At 45.7% G+C, this 5,346-nt stretch overlaps 1 pseudogene; it reads left to right on the forward strand.

Annotated features, from left to right (window-relative positions):
• The first annotated feature begins 256 nt into the window (after positions 1–256).
• On the forward strand, positions 257–782 carry LOC109885125 (TSC22 domain family protein 1-like; annotated as a pseudogene).
• Positions 783–5,346: the final 4,564 nt, after the last annotated feature.

The following is a 5,346-nucleotide window of genomic DNA, read 5'->3' on the forward strand; positions in this document are numbered from 1 at the left end:
CCCTTTCTCTCTCCTTCCTTCCTCCCTCTCTCTCCCTCTGTCCCTTCCTCCCTTCCTCTCTCTCTCCCTCCATCCCATCCTCCCTTTCTCTCTCTCTCTCTCTCTCTCCCTCCATCCCTTCCTCCCTTTCTCTCTCCTTCCCTCCGTCCCTTCCTCCCTTTCTCTCTCCTTCCCTCTGTCCCTTCCTCCCTTTCTCTCTCCTTCCCTCCGTCCCTTCCTCTCTCTCCATCTTCCCCCCTTCCATCCTCTCTCTCAGGACCTGGTAAAGAGCCACCTGATGTATGCTGTGAGAGAGGAGGTAGATGTGTTGAAGGAACAGATTAAGGAGCTGGTAGAGAGGAACTCTCCCAGTTGGAGCAGGAGAACAGCCTCCTGAAAACCCTGGCCAGCCCAGAGCAGATGGCTCAGTTCCAGGCTCAGTCCAGCCCAGCTCTGGCTCCCCGACAGCGACAGGCTCCTCTAACCCCCAGCCGTCCTCACAGAGCTCTGGGACCTCTACATAGCCCCCTTCCTCGGAAAGACGTACGCAGGAGGGAGGAGAACCTTTACTCTACTGCGAACTGACCTCATGCAATGCAACAAGAACCACTATGGCTCAATCAAGGAGAGACTGCTACAAAAATAAAAAACATGTTTTGCACATTTATTTAACTGACCAAAGACAATGATGGACACTTGTGTGTCAGGTGTTCTCTTCGCTTGGAATGCTTCAGACGATCACAATGGAGACCAGGGAGGTGAATGGAACAGATGGACAGTTGTCATGGAGATGAAACAGACAACAACCCCACAACTGGTACACTGTCTTCAGATCTATACAGTGACTATTGAATTGTGCCGTTGCTGCCATTTCTTTAAATGTTCATTTTGTTGGATTATTACCTAGCTGTGAATTGAATCAAAGAACAAGAAATGAGGTGCATTATCTGTAGGGATCATTAAAGAAAGAGAAAACAAGGCCCCATCTGGTATGGGGCGTAGGGTGGAACATACAGTGCATTTGGAAATAAATTCAGACCACTTTAGTTTTTCCAAATTTTGTTGCATTACAGTCCATTCAAAAATTGATGAAATCGTTTTTTTTTTTTCTTCCACATCAATCTACACACATTAGTAATGACTAAAGAAAAACAGTTTTGGAGTAATTTTGCGAAATGTATTAAATATAAAAAACTAAAATATCACATTTACATAAGTATTCAGACCCTTTACTCAGTACTTTGTTGAAGCACCTCTGCCAGCGATTACAGCCTTGAGTCTTCTTGGGTATGATGCTACAAGCTTGGTACACCTGTATTTGTGGAGTTTCTCCTATTCTTTGCAGATCCTCTCAAGCTCTGTCAGGTTGGATGGGGAGCGTCGCTGCACAACTATTTTCAGGTCTCTCCAGAGATGTTCGATCGGGTTCAAGTCCGGGCTCTGGCTGGACCACTCAAGGACATTGAGAGACTTCCTGAAGCCACTCCTGCATTGTCTTGGCTGTGTGCTTAGGGTCGTTGTCCTGTTGAAAGGTGAACCTTCACCCCAGTCTGAGGTTCTGAGTGATCTGGAGCAGGTTTCATCAAGGATCTCATTGTACGTTGCTCCGTTCATCTTTCCTTGATCCTGACTAGTCTCCCAGTCCCTGCTGCTGAAAAACATCCCCACATCATGATGCTGCCACCACCATGCTTCACCGTAGGGATGGTGCCAGGCTTCCTCCAGACATGATGGTTGGCATTCAGACCAAATAGTTCAATCTTGGTTTTATCAGACCATAGAATCTTGTTTCTCATGGTCTGAGAGTCTTTAGGTGCCTTTTGGCAAACTCCAAGTGGGCTGTCATGTGCCTTTTACTGAGGAGTGGCTTCCATCTGGCCACTCTACCAGAAAGGCCTGATTGGTGGAGGGCTGCAGAGATGGTTGTCCTTCTGGAAGGTTCTCCCATCTCCACAGAGGAGCTCTGTCAGTGTGACCATCGGGTTCTTGGTCACCTCCCTGACCAAGGCACTTCTCCCCCAATTGCTCAGTTTGGCCGGGCGGCCAGCTCTAGGAAGAGTGTTGGTGGTTCCAAACTTCTTCCATTTAAGAATGATTGAGGCCTCTGTGTTCTTGGGGACCTTCAATGCTGCAGAAATGTTTTGGTACTCTTCCCCAGATCTGTGCCTCGACACGATCCTATCTCGGAGCTCTATGGACAATTCCTTTGACCTCATGGCTTGGTTTTTGCTCTGACATGCACTGTCAACTGTGGGCTGTTATATAGACAGGTGTGTGCCTTTCCAAATCATGTCCAATCAATTGAATTTACCACAGATGGACTCCAATCAAGTTGTGGAAACTTCTCAAGGATGATCAATGGAAACAGAATGCACCTGAGCACAATTTCGTGTCTCATAGCAAAGGGTCTGAATACTGATGTAAATAAGCTATTTCTGTTTTTGTTTTATACATTTGCTAAAATTTCAAAAACCTGTTTTCACGTTGTTATTATGGGGTATTGTGTGTAGCTTGAGGATTTTGAATTCTATTTAATCCATTTTAGGTAACAACAAAATGTGAAAATATTTGAGTGGTCTGAATACTTTCAGAATGCACTGCAATAGAAGAAACACTTCTCACAGCGGTCTATTCCATATGAGGGGTGATGTGGTGTAACAGAACTTTAGAAGAAGCAGTGATCGCCTTTTGGAACTCGTTGTTGCTCACAATGTCACCCTCTCTCCTCTCCTCCCTCAGACGTAATGATGGAGATGTTGCCCCTCCTCTTTTCCTCCTCTCCTCTCTTCTCCTCCCTCAGACGTAATGATGGAGATGTTGCCCCTCCTCTCTTCCCTCCTCTCTTCTCCTCTATCAGACGTAATGATGGAGATGTTGCCCCTCCTCTTTTCCTCCTCTCCTCTCTTCTCCTCCCTCAGACGTAATGATGGAGATGTTGCCCCTCCTCTCTTTTCCTCCTCTCCTCCCTTCTCCTCCCTTCTCCTCTATCAGACGTAATGATGGAGATGTTGCCCCTCCTCTCTTTCCCTCCTCTCTTCTCCTCTATCAGACGTAATGATGGAGATGTTGCCCCTCCTCTCTTTCCCTCCTCTCTTCTCCTCTATCAGACGTAATGATGGAGATGTTGCCCCTCCTCTCTTTCCCTCCTCCCTTCTCCTCTATCAGACGTAATGATGGAGATGTTGTTGCCCCTCTCTCCTCCCTTCCCCTCCCTCAGATGTAATGATGGAGATGTTGCCCCTCCTCTCTTCTCCTCTCTCCTCTCTTCCTCTCTCCTCCTCCCTCAGACGTAATGATGGAGGAGATGTTGCCCCTCTCTCCTCTCTTCTCCTCTCCCCTCTCTTCCTCTCCCCTCTCTTCTCCTCCCTCAGACGTAATGATGGAGGAGATGTTGCCCCTCCTCTCTCCTCCTCTCTTCTCCCTCAGACGTAAGGATGGAGGAGATGTTGCCCCTCCTCTCTCCTCCTCTCTTCCTCTCTCCTCTCTTCTCCTCCCTCAGACATAAGGATGGAGGGAATGGAAATGCTTTGGGAAAGGGGGCTGATGAGAGTTTCAGTGTTTTTGGGATAGGGCTGTTTCTAGGTTTGTTCCAGATACCAATTCAACCTATGTTCAGCAAACAGCCTGTTTTCCTCAGGCTGGACTGTGATGTTACTGCTCAGAGCGGGAAGAGAATAGCCACTCCAGACTCTATACAGACTGTGTCTAACCCTCACACTGACAGCCCCTTGTACTGCACTGTATATGATTTTCCTGTGCAGAAGATGTTCACTTGCTCAAATCATTTAAACTATTGGACAATTTGAATAAATAAATATATATATATTATAAGGAAATAAAAGCTAGTTTAATAGAAATGTGCTCTGTACATTGACCCGGGATATAAGGAAATAAAAGCTAGTTTTTTAAGGGTAATGTGTAGAAGTACCAGTCAAGTTTGGACCCACCTACTCAGTCCATGGTTTTTATTTGTACTATTTGTCACAACACAACTGATTGGCTAAAATGCATTAAGAAGGAAAGAAATATCACAAAAGTGCTCAGCATATGTGGGAACTCCTTCAAGACTGGTGGGAAAGCATTCCAGGTGAAGCCGGGTTGAGAGAATGCCAAGAGTGTGCAAAGCTGTCATCAAGGCAAAGGGGTAGAAAATAGTAAAAATAAAGAAAAATCCTTGAATGAGTAGGTGTGTTCACACTGTAGACTGGTGCTGTATGTCAGAAAGGCCTGATTGGTGGAGTGCTGCAGAGATGGTTGTCTGTTTTACTCTACTCCTCTCATCCTTGAATGAGTAGGTGTGTTCACACTGTAGACTGGTACTGTATGTCAGGACAATGTTTCTCATCCCACAACAAATGTGACGTTACAATTGCACTAAACAGTTGCACTTCGACTTAAATAAAATGGAAAAACTAAATTGAAATGTTAGTCACTTGTGATTTTAGTGAATTGTTAGGTGGCAGAGTGGAGCAGGTGGAGAGGGCCCTATCTCAGGTTAAAGACGTCATACAGATTTCTAACCCAGATAGCTCTTTGACAACATACAGGGGGAATGGCTGAGACTACAGAATGACATATTACATTATTATATGTTAGTTCAGTGGTGAGAAACGTGTAAATATTGTGGTCTCTGGTTTGTCATACCTGGCGCTTTGTCTTTTTTCATGCCTGTTGTCATAACCCATAGACCATAAAGTTCCTGAAAGTGAAAAGTGTTCCATCCTACAAGACAACACACGCTCACAGAACCAGATGGTGAAAGACAAGATTCCATCCTATAAGACAACACACGCTCACAGAACCAGACGGTGAAAGACAAGATTCCATCCTATAAGACAACACACGCTCACAGAACCAGACGGTGAAAGACAAGATTCCATCCTATAAGACAACACACGCTCACAGAACCAGACGGTGAAAGACCAGATTCCATCCTATAAGACAACACACGCTCACAGAACCAGACGGTGAAAGACAAGATGCAGTGGTCAAGCTGTAAGTCTGAACGAACTGTTGAATGCAGAGGAGGCAATCATTCGCTTCACCCCCAAAGACAAAGATTTCCAGAGGAGATCTTGACTTTGACAATGACGCCATCTACAGTCAGGAAAGGTAGTAGCACTTTTAAGTTGGATCCAGTGTGGGTGGATGGAGTTCTCAGAGTGGGAGGACGGCTGTGTAAGGCAAGCTATGCCTGAAGAAGTCAAGCACCCTGTCATTCTCTCCAAAGACCTTCACATATCTACACTCATCCTCCACCACATACATCAACAAACAGGACATGGTGGAAGGAATCACATGCTCTCACTTCTCCGTCAAAAGTATTGGATCATCAATGTAAACTCTGCAGCAAGGAACATCCTCTCA

The sequence above is a fragment of the Oncorhynchus kisutch genome, unplaced genomic scaffold (assembly GCF_002021735.2).
Source record: "Oncorhynchus kisutch isolate 150728-3 unplaced genomic scaffold, Okis_V2 scaffold3261, whole genome shotgun sequence".
Lineage (NCBI taxonomy): Eukaryota > Metazoa > Chordata > Actinopteri > Salmoniformes > Salmonidae > Oncorhynchus > Oncorhynchus kisutch.